Source organism: Cygnus atratus, chromosome 2 (assembly GCF_013377495.2).
Source record: "Cygnus atratus isolate AKBS03 ecotype Queensland, Australia chromosome 2, CAtr_DNAZoo_HiC_assembly, whole genome shotgun sequence".
In the NCBI taxonomy this organism is placed as follows: Eukaryota; Metazoa; Chordata; class Aves; order Anseriformes; family Anatidae; genus Cygnus; species Cygnus atratus.
The window spans coordinates 102,886,448-102,905,072 of NC_066363.1; the positions used below are offsets into that span (position 1 = coordinate 102,886,448).

Below are 18,625 nucleotides of genomic sequence, written 5' to 3' on the forward strand. Positions count from 1 at the left end.
AGGGGTGGCTAGCCGGGGTGGAGGGGGGGCCGGCTGCTCGGGGATAGGCTGGGCATCGGTCAACGGGTGGTGAGCAATTGCATTGTGCATCACTTATTTCGCACACATTATTACTATTATTATTATTATTATTATTATTGTTATTCTTTTCCCTGTCTTAATAAACTGTCTTCATCTCAACTCACAGACTTCACTTTCCCGTTTCTCTCCCCCATCCCGGAGAGGGAGGGGGGAGGGTGAGCGAACGGCTGTGTGGTGTTTGGCTGACAGCCGGGCTAAACCACAACATTAGTTCAATTCCTATCATGTTTTCCAAGAAAACAGCTGCCACGTCTGCATTAAACAATATATTTCATGAATTTGAGATGCAAACTAAAATTCTATGAAATTACTGAATACAACATTTTATAAACAAATTTAATCTAAAAGAAGAATCTCACAGTTTACTGAAAGTCAATCAACTATAGCAAACTTTCTGATTAACAGTTGTTTTAGGTAGGTATTCTAAAACTTATAATTTACATGTAGGAGGGGAATATATTACAGAACATTTTTTAAAGTATAGCATTTATCAAAGAGGAACAGAGCAATAAAGAGAGAATAGGAAGCAGACTGAATCTTTGTGTGGAAATAAATAAATAAATAAATAAATAAATAAATTCAGTCCCAGGATAATTTTATGCTTCAGTCTTCTCTCAATTTCTGTATTTTCTGAATTAAGAAATATATATATATATATATATATATATAATCTAGTTTCTAACTAAGACTGAGAAATATTAGGAAGGTTAAGATCTCTAGTCATTAAGTTTGCTGTTGGAGTATTCTCAGTTAAATGCAAGTAAACATTTATATATACAGAGATTTTTCAAACAATTGAGTTTCAATCTTCACATTGTGAGAGACAAACAACCTCAATCAAAGAAGTCTTTACAATATGTAGGATGACAGTCTAGTATAAAAAACTGCAGCACAGTATCTTCCAAGGAGGGCCCAGAGAGTAAGATTACCTCAAGCATTTACATAAACAAGTTATCTAAATGGAGCTGCAACAACCTATGATATAGTCAAAGAAAGAATACCAAACACTTAGCAAGATTTATAAAATTAAGGAAGTGCATACATATGCTTAATAATTACAAAATGTATATTAGCTGCACATATCTTTACAATGTTTTACCTATAATAGTTTTATCAATGCATGTATTTAATATTGTTTTATAATCAGCAATTAAACAAAACAATCACTTTTTAATAACAGTCTAGAGTATTTCATACTGAATTCTAATTAAGCAGTTAGAATATCACTACACTGTTTTATGAGACATTAATTTTGTTCTAGAATGGATAAACTATAAGACTAAGGGACAAATAAGGCCACATGATTAAGTGATAACAATGATTTCCTCATAAAACAGTGCAGAGGAATCATTCTGCCTACTACCCTGAGAAGGTATTGTGACAGTGTGCTCTCTTCACCCCCCCAACCCCCCCCCAGGCTTTGGCCTTCAGTCTGGCCTTTGCCTGACTCAAACACTGGCTGATGAACGCAAGGCCTTGTTCGGGCAGATAGTGACCAGTGCACTGGTTGCACCTGAAGCTTTGCTCATGCAGATAGCAACCACAATATAAGCTTAGGCTGGGCACCGGAGAAACTGACAGATGCCTTCCTCAGGGACAATGGAGCCTGCACCAAAACAAACAAACAAACAAACAAACAAACAAAAAACTATTAGTCCATCATCTTACCCCATAAACAGTGAGCAGGCAAAGAGCCCTTTGATCCCTTCTGTAGGGCAGCTGGCTGCATGACAGGACCTCTCCTTGAGTCAAGATGCCTTTCAAGGTCATGCTTTCTGCAGAGATTCCTTACTCCTTGTGAGAGATTCCTTTCCACAACAGAACCTCAGCAAGTGATTTATCGCTTGCTAAAATCTGTAAGCTTGACTAAGATTATATCTTAGAATGACCGTGCATTTATAATCCTTAGACATAAACAATTGATAAACAATTGACCAAGCATGGGACTAGGAGCGGATTCAGCCACACCTAGGCTCCTTATCTCTTTGGTTCAAGGGCTTTAGAAAGCAATGGGGTCTACTCCAAACCTCATGACCATGGGAAGGTCTCCCTGACACATTTGACTTACCCTATTCTCTACTCAATAAAAAATCAAGTGTACCTTACCGTCTCAAATCCTGTTAAGTTGCTGCCTTATTTACGATTAAGCTTTGTTAGATCATTAAGTTATATATTGATATTGCTGCTTCTCTCTTATGAGTGAAGTATATAGTTTCATCATCGACAGGTTGTATCTTTACATAACGCATAGCCCTGACAATGTTGGGTTCTTTGTTTCTGTTTCCATAATATAATGACCTACATATGTCCTGTCACAGTTTTGGTGCAAATAATGGCCAGTTATGAGGACACTATGTTCTACATTCCTTCTACCTGAAGAAGAGAGTCTAAGAGCCCCCAATTTTTTTTTTTTTTTGAGATTTTTCCCCAAATGCTATCAAATAGTTGAATAACAGATATCTTTCCCTTCAAACCTGAACAAGTAGCGCTACAGTTAAGGCATCCACAACCGTGGATTTTGTTTACTTTAGGCTAAATATTAAACAGAATTAATTCTGTTTATCACCTTAAGAATTATTTTAAAGCACTAAGACCATTTAGATATGTTCTGCTACAGTAATTTGAAAAACAAGAAAAAGACAAGGCTGGAGAAGTGAAAAAAAGAGAAATTTAATCTTTCAAGGTATTTGCATTCTGAAGAATTGTGGAAGTCAGGGCATACCTCTGTATTTCCTTGTTTGCTTGTATCTTATAGTTTTTTTGTTTGTTTGTTTGTTTTTTGTCTACTGCAGCATTCTTAGGAAATAAAGCATCTTACTTTCAAATATTCTTGTCACCTAAGATTTTATCTTAGAAAGGACTGAAATCTCAATTTGTACTTACGTTCTGGCTTCTGTTAAAAAACAAACAAACAAAAAAAAAAAAAAAAACACCATATTACAAGATGCTGTATGGGTGCATCAAAGACCTAGGAAAAAATTCTTTGACTTCTGGGAGGCTGCTGGCTGTGATCATTCTCTGTGTTTAAATAGTTGAGGTATTCAAACAAACAGAAATGTATATTAGATGCAAGACCATTTTCTAGCAGGAGTAAGTGATTTTTTCAGGAAAACAATGAAAAAGCTCTTCTGATCACCAAAAATATTTTGACCATTCCACTGCCTCCTATGCTAAACCACATAAATATGAAAGAGCTGGAGATGTATTTGCAATCTTAAGTTCACATTTTCTGAAGTTCATCTGCAGAAAATATTTTTTGTATGACATTTCCTTTATGTTTTCTGTGAGGAGAAAATTATAGGTGATGTTGCTTTTAACCAGCTGGAAACCTCAAACTTCAGAAAACTATTGAAATACTTGGAGATAAGAAGTATAAGGTTCATACAAGGATCACCTTGCTCTGCATTTGTTGATATCTATATTTTTTTTTTTCCTCTGAAAATTGGTGGAGAGCTTTGACAAAGTATTTGATCAACCCACATCTGGAGGGTTCATATTTCTTCTATAAAGTGTCCAGGAATTGTACTACTTCTGAGCTACTCCACAGACCAACCCAACCTCTATTGCACCTTTCATATTCCACCAGGGCTGAGTGAAGATTCCTTGGGTGTTTATAACTAAATTTAAAACAATGAAAAGGCCCCAGAGAATGCATTCTGGTGTAGTTACATCCATAAACTGTAATTTTTAATAAACATAATTAAGCATAAATAAAATAAGAAAAGGACTGTTCATTCCATGACAACTTTTCAGTGCTTGGAAAAGGAGGAACTATTAAAAAGGAATTTCATTACGTTTACATGTTACCGTCATGAACTGGAGAATGCTTATTCTAAAAAAATCCTGAGTAAGCTGTCTGTAACTAAGAAAGGCAATACTACTTTCTTTCAGACTGTTGCCCAGAAATATGAGTTTGCTTCTCTATGTGTAAAGGGGGGACTGTAAGCAGGCTTCTTAGACCAGGCTTGAACTAGAATTAACATAACTCAAAATTCTAAATTACACAAAATACTACCTGTGTATAACTCATTTTCCAAACAAATACCTCCTAACGCAGGGGAGGTAAGGAGGTAAGTTACGTATAATTAGCAACTGAAGGTCTAGCTTTTCTACATACTTTTACTTACATGAACAAAAAAAGTGTACCTATTAGTCTGGAACATGTTACCCTCCCTTGCCTAATGTCAGATAAATTAATTAATTAATTTAGGATTTTCAATTTTATAAATTATTGTATTATTTTTCCTGTAAACTTCATAAGTCAAAGTGGAAACAATACAGCACAGGAAAGAGAAATAAGAATATTTTCACCTTTATTGTTCCTTTTTCAGGAAAATCAGAAGACATCAATTTTAAAACATTTTTTAGAGATAGATGCTCAAAATCCATAAAATACTTATACCACATCAAGCTGAATCCTGTTTGTACATAATCAGAAATCTGAGCTGACAAACCATTGTTTCTCAGATTGCCAATAACAGCCTAACTGATCAATCAACTGAGCACCAAGCAGAGATTGCTTCTTACCATGAAGATTACATAAAGGATGTTGAAAGAACAGGAATATAAAACGAAGGCATGACATATCTAGTATGAAGACTTGCTTTAACACTCAAATGAAAAAAATATGATAATTGCCTCTAAATATATTTAAGTACTTGTTCCATTGTCCACTTTCTGCTACCGATCCTTGTATATTTCGGTGTTACCTCATACACATCTATCAGATGTGTAAGTATCCTTTTTCTTTGTATATCTGTAGATGTGATATCATGCTTCAGGAATTAAAAAGGATGGTGATTTTCCAGTGTAGATGCTGGACAGTGAATACATTACACTTTTCAAAGAGTTATCTAGTGACTTCACCATTCTGAAATGCATGATTTAAAAATATCACATTACGAAGCTTTCTAGGCATGAGACAAATTTTGTTAAAAATAAACAAACAAAAAAAACCCACATTTGCTTAGTGAGAATTTCATGAGAAAACAAGGGGAAAAAATTAGTATGAGGCAAAAATATTGCTCACACCTTTTACAATCCAGAAATAACTGTGAAGTCTCTTCTCTTAGGACATATGTTTGAAATTATTAACAGCATTTACCCAGATGATATAATTTACTTCTGCAAGTTACACGAATAAACTGTTGCTTTAATCTTCTCTGTGCAAATCCTAAGAATCTTTGCAGAGTCAAGCTTGTATACAACATGCTCTAAACAAAAGGGAAGGTTCAGAAGAAACCTGACAGGATGGTTTTTTTTGTGATTTTTTTAGCAAAGAATACCAATTTGAGTATCTGTTCTGTTTGCTTTTGTTTTTTTAGCATTTCCCAGTTTCAGTTTAAAAAAAAAAAAAAAAAGTATGAAGCAAACAGAATATGAGATTCCAAATTTTAATATCAAAAGCTACAAAAATCTACAATACACCATAAATATTATAAACAATAAATCACTAGAAGAGACACAGTTTTTAGTTTAATAAAGTTTGTATTAAACTACATACAGCCCCCAAACCCCCCAATTCCCAGTTTCCTAAAATATGGGAAATTGGGAATCCAAGCTTAACCTTATTATATGTTAATATATAATACTAATATATATATATTATATATAAAAATATAAATAATATATAAAGGTCCAGGAAACCTTTATGAAAAAAGTCACACATAACCAGAGAACCAGAGAGATGCTTACATGCACTCATGAAGAAGGGAAGTCGAACCACAAGTATTATTGGATATTGTGTCTGAATTATGACTCTTTTTCTTTAAGTCTGCCCTTCTGCTATACATATTTAGAGCCAAGAAACTAAATATTCTACAAACAAAACCCACCAAACTGAACAAAAAATGAAGTATAGCAAATAATATACTTAAACAAACAAAACAAATTTTCTATAAAGTTAGGAAGAACAAGTTAAATTCTTACATTTAATTTATTTATTTTTTGAATTGTGTTTGTATTGAAGCTACTTGATCAGTTATGGATGAACTTTACTTATGGCTGAAGAATAAAATAGCTCTCAGCACGCCACAGTTTTGCATACATGAGTGACCTTGTTTTTGTCCTTATTTCCTTCCAGTTGTGGGCTGCAACCACTAATATTTATAAAGCACTTAGGTGTCAATGGAAATTTCATTTCAGAAAAATAAATTTCTTGGCTTGTACTGGTTACTTAATAATCTCATGTGTCATGGTTTCTTAGAGAAAACATTATATATATTTAATGTCTGTCTAAGGTAAGCAAAGGTAGATACAGACAATAATATTCTGCAATTTTACAATTGTCTGACATTTGAGGAACCACACTGTATGAAGTTTAAGACTGAGTATACTCTACTTTTTATGAAAAATTCTTTTAAATTCATTTAAAACAATTAATTTAAATAATGAAATGTCAGTTCCCACAGCTTCCTCAGTGTGAGGCACTGATTGTGCATGAATTATGAACTAAATGTACATTTCCTTGAAAGTGGAAATTGAAATCCAGCAACCTTCTTTAAATGTTAGATACGTCCAAACTCCACTTCCATTATAGAGTGTATATAAAACCAAAATTTTTAATTAATAATGACATATGTCCAGATAGAAACACAACAGAGGTTTTTATTTCACTTTATTTTCAGTGTATATTTCCCAGTTTGATTCTAAAGTACCATTCCTGATGAAGTGCATGGGTTTCAAATGTTTCATATTATGCTCCTAACTGCAGTGTCTTCAATTCTTATACAAAATCAGAAAATAATTTTAAACAAACCTCTCACATAATCATAGGCCAGTCATGTTCTGATTTTAACAGTGCACTCAAATCTTGTCTAATTTGAATTAAATAATTCCATCCCCTGTTTTTCTGTAGATCTGCAGAAAAAAAAAATAATTTAATTAATTAACAGTGGGGCAGGGGCTAACACCAACAAGACTGTTTTCCAATTCACAGCAGGTCTTAATTATATTCCTTCTGTTTTTTCAGTCAAATAAGCTCTTGATCTCTTTCCTTCAGTTTGTGATATAGTGTGTTCTGTCTTTCATTTAGAGGTGTCTGTGGGAGGACTTCCCTATTTTCTAAGGCACTTTCCCTCATTTTCATGTGATCATACTTTGATATTTCCTTCTGACTTAGAGAAGAAAGACTCCCTCAGACATGTTGAATTCTGGGTAATTCAATTGCAATATTGCTAACATATTAGAAGACCACTAGAAAGCTACGTGAAGTTAAAGAATGCAGAATTTGTGCAAGAAGCCAATTTCCCTATACAGAAGAAATAAATTGGTTTGCATTCTAAAAGTAAGGACTAAGAAAATTGAGAACTGGGAACATTCTTATTGGAAAGGAGAAAAGGAAGGAAGTTTTTTCATTTGTCATTATCACAACACCATGTAGGAATTTTAGCTTATTAAAATATTTCTATTTAGATGCAGTGTCTATGAGTCTTAATGTCTAGGAGTAATAAAGTTTTTAGCAATAGAGAATCTTATAAGTATCCTGATTTCAATTAACCCTATATTAAGCAAATACAAACTTGTACATTAAGTATTAAAATCCATAACATAAAATTAATATAGGAATTCAATATCACGATTTCTATTAGGGAAATATGTGTCATTATAAACAGCTAGATAATATACATACACACAAATACCTCTAGTCCAGGTATTAGACAAATCAACCAAAGGAGAAGCATTATTGGACCTGGTGCTCACCAATGCAGATGAATTAGAGGTAAAGACAGAAGGCAGTCTGGCTTGCAGTGACCACACCCCGTTTGAGTTTCTGATCTTGAGGAACAGTGTACTGGCAAAGAGCAAAGTCAGGACAGTGAACTTTCAGAGAGCAAACTTCCAGTTGTTTAAAGACCTAGTGGATGAGAACCCATGGGAAACTGCCCTTAGAAACAAAGGAGCTGAAATGAGCTGGCAACTTTTAAGGGCACTGTTTTTTAGAACTCAAGAACTCTGCATCCCCATATGTAAGAAAACAAGAATGCAAGGCAGGAAACCGGGATGACTGAGCAAGGACCTGCTGGTCAAACTGAGGCATAAGAAGGAAATGCACAGGCAGTCAAAGCAGGGACATGTGGCTTGGGAAAAGTACAGGGATGCTGTCTGGATGTGTAGGAATGGGATCAGGAAAGCCAAGGCACAGATGGAACTGAACTTGGCAAGCGATGCAAAGAATAACAAGAAGGGATTGTACAGGTACAGTGGTCAAAAAAAGAAAGGCCAAAGGAGAGTGTACTCCCTCTCATAAAGGAGAAGGGAGAACTGGTAATGACAGCCATGGAAAAGGCTGAGGTACTCAACAACAGATGTAGTTGCCAAGCTTCTCTCCACCATATTCGAAAACTCATGGCAGTAAGGTGAAGTTTTCCCACTTGACTAGGAAAAGGGAAACATCACTCCCATTTTTTAAAACAGGTAGAATGGAAGACTCAGGGAACTACAGACCTGTGATCCTCACCTCTGTAACTGGGAAGATCATGAAACAACAACACCTGGAATCAATGTCAAGGCACATGCAAGACAAAGAGGTGATGTGAGACAGACAGCACAGCTTCACCAAGGGCAAATCGTGCCTGACCAATTTGGTGGACTTCTGTGGTGGAGTGACTGCATCAATCGATAAGGGAAGACTGATCGATATCATCTACCTGGATTTCTGCAAGGCCTTTGAAACATTCCCACAGGACATCCTGATCTCTAAATCAGAGAGATTGATTTGAAGGGTGGACTAGTTGGGGTGGATAAGGAATTGGCTCAAAGGCCACAGACAGAAAGCCGTGGTCAACAGCTCTATGTCCAGATGGAGATCACTGACGAGTGGTGTCCCTCAGGGATCCATCTTGGAACCGTTTGTGGTGGTTTTACTCGGCTGGGCAGCTGAGCTCCACTATAGCTGCTCTCTCACTCCCCCTCCTCAAAGGGAAAGGGGGAGGAAATATAATGAAAAGGCCTCAAAGATTGAGGAGATGACTCAACGATTATCATCATGGGCAAAACAGACTCAGCATAAGGAGATGAATAAAATTTATTACCTCTTACTAACAAGCTAAAGAAGTGAGAAACAACAAAAACATACTAAAACCACCTTCCCCCCAGCCACGCTCTTCCACCTCCTCCCCCCCAAGGAGAACAGGGGAACGGGGGAGTGGGGACTGTGGTCAGTCTCTAATGCTTCATCTCTGCCACTCCTATGCAGTCACTCTCTTCCCCTTCTCCACGCTGGGTCCCTCCCATGGGATGCCATCCTTCCCGAACTGGTCCTGTCTGGGCTTCCCACAGGCAGCAGCTCTTCAAGAACTGCTCCAACATGGCTCCGTACCACGGGGTCCATCCATCCCCCAGGAGCAAACTGCTCCAGCATGGGTCCCCCACGGGTGGCAGCTCCCCCCAGACCCCCTGCTCCTGCGTGGGCTCCTCTCCACGGGTTGCAGCTCCGGCCTGGGGCCTGCTCCTGCGGGGGCTCTCCATGGGCCGCAGCCTCCTCCAGGCCACATCCACCTGCTCCACCGGGGGCTCCTCCATGGGCTGCAGCGTGGAGATTTGCTCCATGTGGGACCCATGGGCTGCAGGGGGACAGCCTGCTCCACCAGGGGGCTCTCCACAGGCCACAGGGGAACTTCTGTTCAAGCACCTGAAGCACCTCCTGCCCTCTTTTTGCACTGATCTTGGTGTCTGCAAGGCTGTTTCTCACTCCTCTCTCTCACAACTCCTGTTGCACAGCAGTTTTTATTTCTCTTTCTTCAGTCTGCTCTCCCAGAGGCCCAACCAGTGTTGCTCACTGGCTCAGTTCTGGGCAGTCGCAGGTCCCTTTTGGAGCCGCCTGAAACCGTCCCTTATCTAACATGGGGCATCTTCTGGACTCTTGTCACAGAGGCCACACATGCAGCCCACCACTACCAAAACCTTGCCACATAAACCCAATACACCAGTGCTGTTTAATACCTTTATCAATGACATAAACTGTGGGATTGAATACACCCTCAGCAAGTTTGTAGATGACACCAAGGTAAGTGATGCAGTTGACACAACAGAAGGAAGCAATGCCATCCACAGGGATCTGGACAAGCTAGTGGGGCCATGTGAACCTAATGAGGTTTAACAAGTCCAGGTGCAAGGTGCTGCAGCTGGGTCACGTCAATCCCAGACATGAGTATAGACTGAGCTGAGTGAAGAACTCATTGAGAGCAGCCCTGCAGAGAAGGACTGGGAGGTTCTGGTGGAGGAAAAGCTCGACATGAACCAGCAGTGCATGTTTGCAGTCCAGAAGGCCAACTGCATCCTGGGCTGCATTAACAGAGGAGAGGAGCGGCCAGCAAGTCGAGGGAGGTGATTATCCCCTTCCACTCTGCCCTTGTGATGCCACAGTGCTGCATCCAGGTCTGGGGCCCCCAGCACAAGATGTGCTAGACTGCATCCAGAGGAGGGCCATGAAGTAGATCAGTGGGCTGGAACAACCTCTCCTATGAATAAAGACTGAGACAACTGGGGATGTTTGGCCTGAAGAAGAGAAGGCTAATGGGGAGACTTCATTGCAGCTTTTCAGTACTTAAAGGGGGGTTATAAGAAAGATGGGGAACAACTTTTTGGAGAACAACTTTTTGCTCAGGCAAATAATGATAGGACAAGGGGGGACAGTTTTAAATTAAAAGAAATTAGATTTTCATTAGATGTTAGGAGGAAATTCTTTACTCAGAGGGCGGTGAGACACTGGAACAGGTTGCCCAGAGAAACTGTGGATGCCCCATCCCTGGAGGTGTTCAAGGTCAAGTTGAATGGGGCCCTGAGCAACCTTATCTAGTGGGTGGAATCCCTGTCTATGGGGGCATGGAACTGGATGGCCTTCAAGGTTCCTTCCAACCCAAACCATTCTATGAAATGATTCTATGAAATACATTTTTTTGTATGCATGAAGCATTGTCTTCTGTGAAGCTGATGTAGCTTTAGAAGGAGAGTAACTTTAAATAATTAAAGCCTGAAAAAAATACATGGTTTCTTATTGCACACAGGAAATAAGGAACAACTTATTCTCACTGAAAATTCTGAAAATTTTCTCTTACTTAACAAGGCACAGTCAAGTATAACAAGTTTAAAAATATATATGAATAAAAAATACTTACAGGTATTATATATGCTAGCTAATTTCTCCTTCACTTTTTTTTTTTTTTTAAATTTTAGAGTGATGATTTCCAGCAAAAATAATATTCCTTTATTTATAAAAGAAAGCAGGGGGGTATGTCTGACAGATGTACACAAGAAACTGAAGCTGTCTTTAGATAAAAAGCTCTGAAATGTGCAGAGTAAACATACTGAAAGAAATAAGATTATCCTCCAGTATGCTTGCTTTATATAAATATAGTCTGCTTCTTGTAAATTGTAACAATATCAAGCACAATGTTTTAAAATAGAAGTAATTTTTGAGATGATAGGATTCCTTAAGATACTTGTCTGTCTGATTATATTATCTAACCCAGAAGAGCAATCTGCCATTGCTTCACAACTGCAGATGAAAAATACTAGAAAACTAGTATTTTATATTATAGAAAACTAGAAAAACTTATATTATAGAAACTTATAGAAAACTAGAATTAGTTTAGAATTAGAATAGAAAACTATTATAGAAAACTAGAAAACTTTCAATAGTAGAAAATAAGAATTGACTCAGGAATAACGATAATATAAAACTAAAACTAAACATAAAATATTTTCCTAAGTAGGGAAAACAAACAAACAAAAAAGAGGCCAAAAAAACCTACTTTGCAGCACAGAAAACACTATCATATTTCACTTCTTCATGCTCCCAAGAGAAATCAACTACAACTGAAGAAGCAATCATCCTGTTCTTTCAGTAAGAGAACTAGCAGGATCTATTTCTTAAAAATGTTAGTGCAGATGAAAAAGTATAGTCAGACAAATGATTCATAAAATGCAAAAGACAATACTTTCTTTCAAGCATTTGATTTCCAGAACCAAGATTGGTCTGTCTACACGCACACAATTACTTGTACAGGAAATCAGAATTATCAGTACTTTTAGTGGAAGTGATGTCAGCCTCATTTACTGTCATTTACTGTCATGACACAAAATGATCAGAAAATAAGGTCACCCAGAATTGAAAGTAAGTTTGCTTTCTTCCCAACTTCACTGTTTACTCATAGGTGCTGAGCAACACTACAAAAAATGAGTCATTTGGCATTTTACAAAGACACAAATTTTAAGAAGCTCGGGGAAAGGGAGGAACTTTGGAATCTCTTGCACAGCGTAACAAGTGGAATGTTATGGAGAACCTTGTATGCTTCCAAAGCAGACATAAACAAAAGTGTTGAAATCTTTCTGGAAATATGGAAAAATATTAACAGTGTAATGCAGTAAACTTCCTGTGAGATGATTATGCTTAGTAACTTCTAAAACATGGAACTTGGAGAAGGTGGGGAGTGATGCATGAAGTTACAGAATTTCCAATTTACAAGAAAATAAAATGGGTGCAAATAGAATAGATAGCCTACACTCTTAGAATTTGAGCCTTAATGCCAAAAACCTTATTCTATTACAAACACTTAATCTTTAGTTACATCTTACCCTTTGTTATGCATGCAGCCTCATATAATGGGTGAAAGAAAAAAAAAAAAGGGAAGAGAACATATCTTATTTTTAGAATATTGCCTAACTCACAAAATATATATTTTTTTTCACTGCTACAAATACAGTGTCTATAACTGTATTATTGAAATCACAGAGTAAGAGACAAGTTCCTGCTTCTCAGCCCTTTGTCACTTAGGGAAATTTTTCAGTTTTTCTAAATCCCTAAAAAGTGATTATATTATCCATGAATATTCCCCAACTGGAAGATAGATTGTAAGGGTACTAGACAGCATTATAGGTTGATTGGTTGATTCCTTCTTCAGGTCAGCCTGAAGTATTTCACAGTAAGAGTAACAATTACCACAGTGTATTATACTATGCTTCTGTTTTGTGTCCATCTTTTTAAGTGCATTTAGACAGTCTTCAGTTCATCGGTCCCATGTACATAAGTGGCGCTTTTAGGCAGTCTGAAAACATTATTTATAAATGGTAGCAGCAGCTGCAGACCAAGCTAACTTGTTTTAAATGTTTACATCTACTGTTTTGGGTGGTGAGAATGAATGGATGAATGAATGAATGAATGAATGAATAAATGAGTAAATAAAATATTACGTTTTCTCAGGAGTACTAACCAGGGTTAATAAAGTTGTGAGTAAGTTACTATCAAATAAGGAAAAGACAATGGAAAGGAGAAAGACATATGAAATGCAACCAAACAAAATCTGTTCTGCAGATGTATTCTGCAAAACATACTATGTCTGTTTTCTACAGCATACTTAATGTGGCTAATATGCTATGGCTATTTTCTTGTCTCTTTCAGAGTCATTTTCCATGTGAAGGAATTGTAACCTCCGAACCATGCCCCTTTCACCTATATTAGGGGACTCAGCAAAGGTTTCGTGCACATTGGGGATCATTAAGGGTGTTTTTTTGTTGTTGTTGTTTGTTTGTTTGTTGTTGTTGTTTTTCCACTTTGTAACAAGAAAAGTGTTTCCAGGATTTTCAGGACATGTCTGTTGTCAAATTTGTGTTGTGAAATAAAGAAGCATGAAGATGTAGTAGTCTTGTTAAAGCAATGAAATTCCAAAGCAACATCAAAAATATTACTTGAAATTGATTGTGAATGGTTTGTTACTCTGTTTGAGTTTCCAGTGAATAATATGATCTAAAACAAATAATCTTCCACCAGAAAAATTCCTCTAAGATGGGAACAAAGAAATAAAGTGCCTGTAATGAAAACTTTAGGTAGGAATAAAGAATTTATTTTGCAGTGGTCATATATTTATGTCTAGGAGAAATTTATAAAATGGGTAGAATATTATTTTGTGAAGAAGACATTAATACATGTAGTTTAGTGGATATAGGAAGGAGTTAAAATATGAAAAACCTTGTTAAACTTTTTACTGTGTAAAAAGCACTGCAGTAAAACTAGCTTTGAATTTTAAGCATAGGTGTAAACATATCTACAATGGTAAAATAGCAAATCGTATTAATCACTATCAAAATAGCAAGAAACCTTTAAAATGGTCTTTTCATATACAGGTTTCAGATGGACAGATGCAAACACTGTGGAGGCCTAATTGTTTTAATTAATTTGCTACTTATTCATAGATAATTACAGGTCATTTCTAAACTTATTTAAAACTGAATTAAAAAAAAAATCAGATCTTTGTTAGGACTTGGCAAGATTTCTTTATAAAGAATTCCATTAATTTTAAAAATCATCAGAACATTCACTTTGTGACAGAGCTAGAAAAGAACAAGTCAGAATCAAAGGACTGTGAGAAACTCCTCCTCTGATGAAGGAAACAGGAGACCTGGTTACATGAGACATGGAGAAAGCTGAAGTAATGAATGACATTTTTGCCTCAGTCTTCACCAGCAAATCCTCTAGCCACACCACCCAGTGCGCTGTAGGAGATCAAGTTCAAGACCATCTAAGGAACCTGAATGTGCACCAACCCATGGGACTGATGAGATGCATCTGAGAGTCCTGAGGAAACTGGTGGATGAAGTTACTAAGCCATTGTCTTGTCATTTGAAAAGACAAGGCAGTCTGGTGAAGTTCCCACAGATTAGAAAAGGGGAAACATAACTCCCATGTTTAAAAAGGGAAAAAAGCAAGGCCCAGGGAACTACAGGCCAGTCAATCTCACCTCTGTGCCTGGCAAGATTGTGGAACAGATCCTCCTGGAAAATATGTTAATGCACGCAGAGAACAGAGAGGTGGCTGGGGACAGCCAACATGGCTTCACTAAGGGCAAATTAAGCCCGAAAAACTTGATGGCGTTCTACAGTGGGGTTACAGCATTGGTGGATAGGGGAAGCGCAACTGACACCACCTACCTGTATTTGTGCAAAGCATTTGACACTGTCCCCCATGATATCCTTGACTCTAAAATGGAGAGAAATTGATTTGATGGATAGACCACTTGGTGGATAAAGATTTAGCTGGATGGTTGCATTCAAAGAATTACAGTCAACAGCCTGATGTCCAAGTGGAGACCAGTAATAAGTGGTGTTCCTCAGGGATCAGTATTGGGACCAGTACTATTTAACATCTTTGTTGTTGTTGACATAGACAGTGAAACTGAGTGCACCCTCAGCAAGTATACTGATGACAGCAAGCTGTGTGGTGCAGTCAACACGCTGGAGGGAAGAGATGCTATCCAGAGGGACCTTGACAGGCTTGAGAGGTGGGACCATGCAAACCTCATAAAGTTCAACAAGGCCAAATGCAAGGTCCTAGACCTTGATTGGGGAAATCCCAAACATGAATACAGGCTGGTCAGTGAGTGGATTGAGAACAGCCCTGCAGAGAATGACTTGAGAGTATTGGTGTATGAAAAACTGAATATGAGCTGGCAATGTGCATTTGCAGCCCAGAAAGCCAATGTTATCCTGGGCTGCCTCGAAAGAAGAGTGGCCAGCAAGTCAATGGAGGTGATTCTCCCCGTCTACTCTCTACCCTCATGAGAACCCACCCAACTGGCATACTGCATTCAGCTCTGGGGCCCCCAGCATAAGATGGACATGGACCTGTTAAAGTGAGTCCAGAGGAGGGCCATGACGATGATTAGAGGGCTGGAGCAACTCTCCTATGAAGACAGGCTCTGAAGAGACCTTACAGTGGCCTTCTGATATTTAAAAAATAAAAGAAAAAGAAAGATGGGGCAGGACTCTATCAGGGAACGTAGTGATAGGACAAGGGGTAATAGTTTTAAACTAAAAGAAAGTAGGTTTATATTAGATATTAGGAAGAAATTATTTGCTACAAGGGTGGTGAGGCCCTGGAACAGGCCCAGAGAAGTTGTGGATGCCCCATCCCTGGAAGTGTTCAGGGCCAGGCTGGATGGGACTTTGAGCAACCTGATCCTTGCCCATGGGAGGGGGGTTGGAACTAGATGAACTTTAAGGTCCTTTCCAACCCAAGTCATTCTGTGATTCTGTGAAACATAAGGCAGGAGTTCACTAGGATCCCCCATTGGCGTTAGTATACTGTGACAGCAGAACCTAAGTATCCTAGGATATCTGAAGGAGAAAGCAAGTAAAGGAGAACAAAAACCCATTAGCCATTAAATTCAGGGGAAAGACAAAAAGCTTAGATTCAAAGTACTCAGAATAAAATTGTAATTACTCTAAAGGAATCATTTCTATGTCCAAGGTAGCATTAGCTATGATGACAGAAGCTATTAGCTGTTGGCTGTTCCCTCGTCTTTCACCATATTTAAACTGTCTGTAAGAGTAGGTGTCACATAAAAGACGCTATTTAAAATGGAAAACGCTAACAGTACTTTATATACAGTACTGTAGGGTAAATGTGATTAAAAAAACAAACAAAAAAAAAAAACAAGGACTAATATGTCTATGAATAGCACAAAAAAATGAGTATTTCAGTGTTCACTGTACCTTTAAATACATCATGTTCTCTGCTGCAACAGATCCCATTTAGCTTTTCAGTTTGGAAGAAGTGTGTTGCAATTCCTGTTCTGTTGTTTTTTTGTTTGTTTGTTTGATTGATTGTTTCCCTCAATCTAAAATAAAAACAAATTAGACTGAAAAAAAAAATAGTTTTGCTCTATGTGTATAGCAACAAAACCATGACAGGGAGATTGATGTCTCTATTAAGGAAATAAGCGAGTGAAATCATACCTTAGTTTTGCTAAGGCTGATCTCAGTCTTCTTTCCTAAATACTTAAAAAAAAAAAAAATTGTGTTTGAGCAAAAAAAAAGCAACAAACGAAAAACAGCATCAACAAAAACCCTTTATCTGGCAGTGCAAATTTAAATCCACAAACAGCCAAAATAATTATTTAGCTTTAGAGATAATAAAAAAAACAGGAAAGTATTCATGTCAACACTCAGCCTTCAAACAGGCTATAGCTTCAATGTTCAGAACCTTTCCATATGATTACCTGACAGCTTCTTTGCCACACTGTAGAGGATAAAAATAGCTTGAGGTTTGTTTGTTTCTTTGTTTAAGCAAAGAAGCCCAACAAAACATTTTCTTTATATTGGTTGCCATACAGCCAGCTACAGCATCTGTCAATAATATCAAATGGAAAGCATCTGGGTAACAAAGTTTTTATTAAATTGCTGTTAAATACACAAGGAAAATGTCAGTGGTACATTTTAGGTCTTTTTTTTACAGAAGATACCTGCTCTCTATTTGCTAGTGCTTCCGTTTTGCTGTGGCCACTCAAATGAAATAATTGAAACCAATATTCACTTACAGAAACACAGGGAAGCTCTCCAATGAAAACCTTTAGCATTTGCCTTTTACCACTCAAACTCCTCCAAAGCAATGGACTTTAAACCAATTCAGAATCTGAAATGAGTCTGTCTCTTCTGAAAAGAAAAAAAAAAAGATTTCTAACAGTAAATCCTGTTGTAACTTTATAGATTAAAGGTGCTGGTGGCTAGTCATAAGAAGGGAAATAAATGTAAATTAATGTGCACGTAAGTGTTTACTTGTTACCATCAGTGTAGTCCCTCTGCCCCTTAGATTGCAGGCACTTCAGAAACTGAAGGTCAACCTGAGCAAGCAACTCTGTACCACACTCAAGGTTTATAATTTGAGGAAAAGTAAAATCATAGGTCTGATTAAACTGACGATCCCATGTTGTTTGGATGTCATAATGTGCTTTCAAACAGATTCAGGACTTAAGCACAAATGCTGTCAAACTGAGGCCAACAGGCAGCATTCAAACATATTTTTTGTCCACAATTAGTCTAAGAAATGGGGATTACAGACAGAGGAATTGATTGTCTTATATCTGCAGAAAGCTTGCATGGGTGCTCTCTGTTCGTACAAGAGTTTGTTAGGCATTTTCATTTGCTCATGTGTCAACTGGGGTTTAGCAATTAAAGCCACATGGTTCCACTGTAGGCTCAAGGAGACCAATCACAATTCCTTTCAGAGACAGTAACACCTTGTGGTTCAGAAATGTTATTTCCAAACCCAATTTTAAATATTGCTGCTTGGAATTTTTGTCTTTTCTGTTATTCCTATGTGTATTTATCCTAAACTTGGAAAAGAAAATGTATAACATAATTTATCACGTTCATTTTTTCTGGAAACTTCCAAAAGCTAGGATATGCCTTTCTGTGTGCATCCTTCATTGTAATAGTAGTCACAGACATGACATGTTGCTTTACTTGCAACATGTGTTTTAGATATATGTGTTTTAGATATATGAGTGAATAGTCACAAAAGAAAAAAAATCTTAATGGTGAGTGATGCATAATATAAATGTAAAGTGTGTATGCTTCACTTAAACAGACAAATTGAAGTTTAGAAGGTTAGAACCAAGAAAGGATGACAATTACCTCCATCTCTATTCAGGGAAAAAAAATAATAATTAAAAAAAAAAACTCTAAGACATTCTTCCAGGAAAAATATCCAAGAGAATTCTCTCAGGGAGTGAATCCAGATTCCGTATTCTTTATGAGCTGTAGCCAAAGG

At 37.3% G+C, this 18,625-nt stretch overlaps 1 long non-coding RNA gene across 2 annotated transcripts; it reads right to left on the minus strand.

Annotated features, from left to right (window-relative positions):
- Positions 1–6,680: 6,680 nt before the first annotated feature.
- On the minus strand, positions 6,681–7,911 carry LOC118257411 (uncharacterized). Of its 2 annotated transcripts, none has more exons than XR_004781552.1 (2): positions 7,783–7,911; positions 6,681–6,939 (listed from the first exon to the last, which is right to left on the minus strand). It is a non-coding gene; the product is annotated as an uncharacterized LOC118257411 (long non-coding RNA). The 2 variants fall into 2 exon arrangements; XR_004781553.2 differs by having other exon boundaries at positions 7,722–7,895.
- Between the last annotated feature and the right edge of the window lie 10,714 nt (positions 7,912–18,625).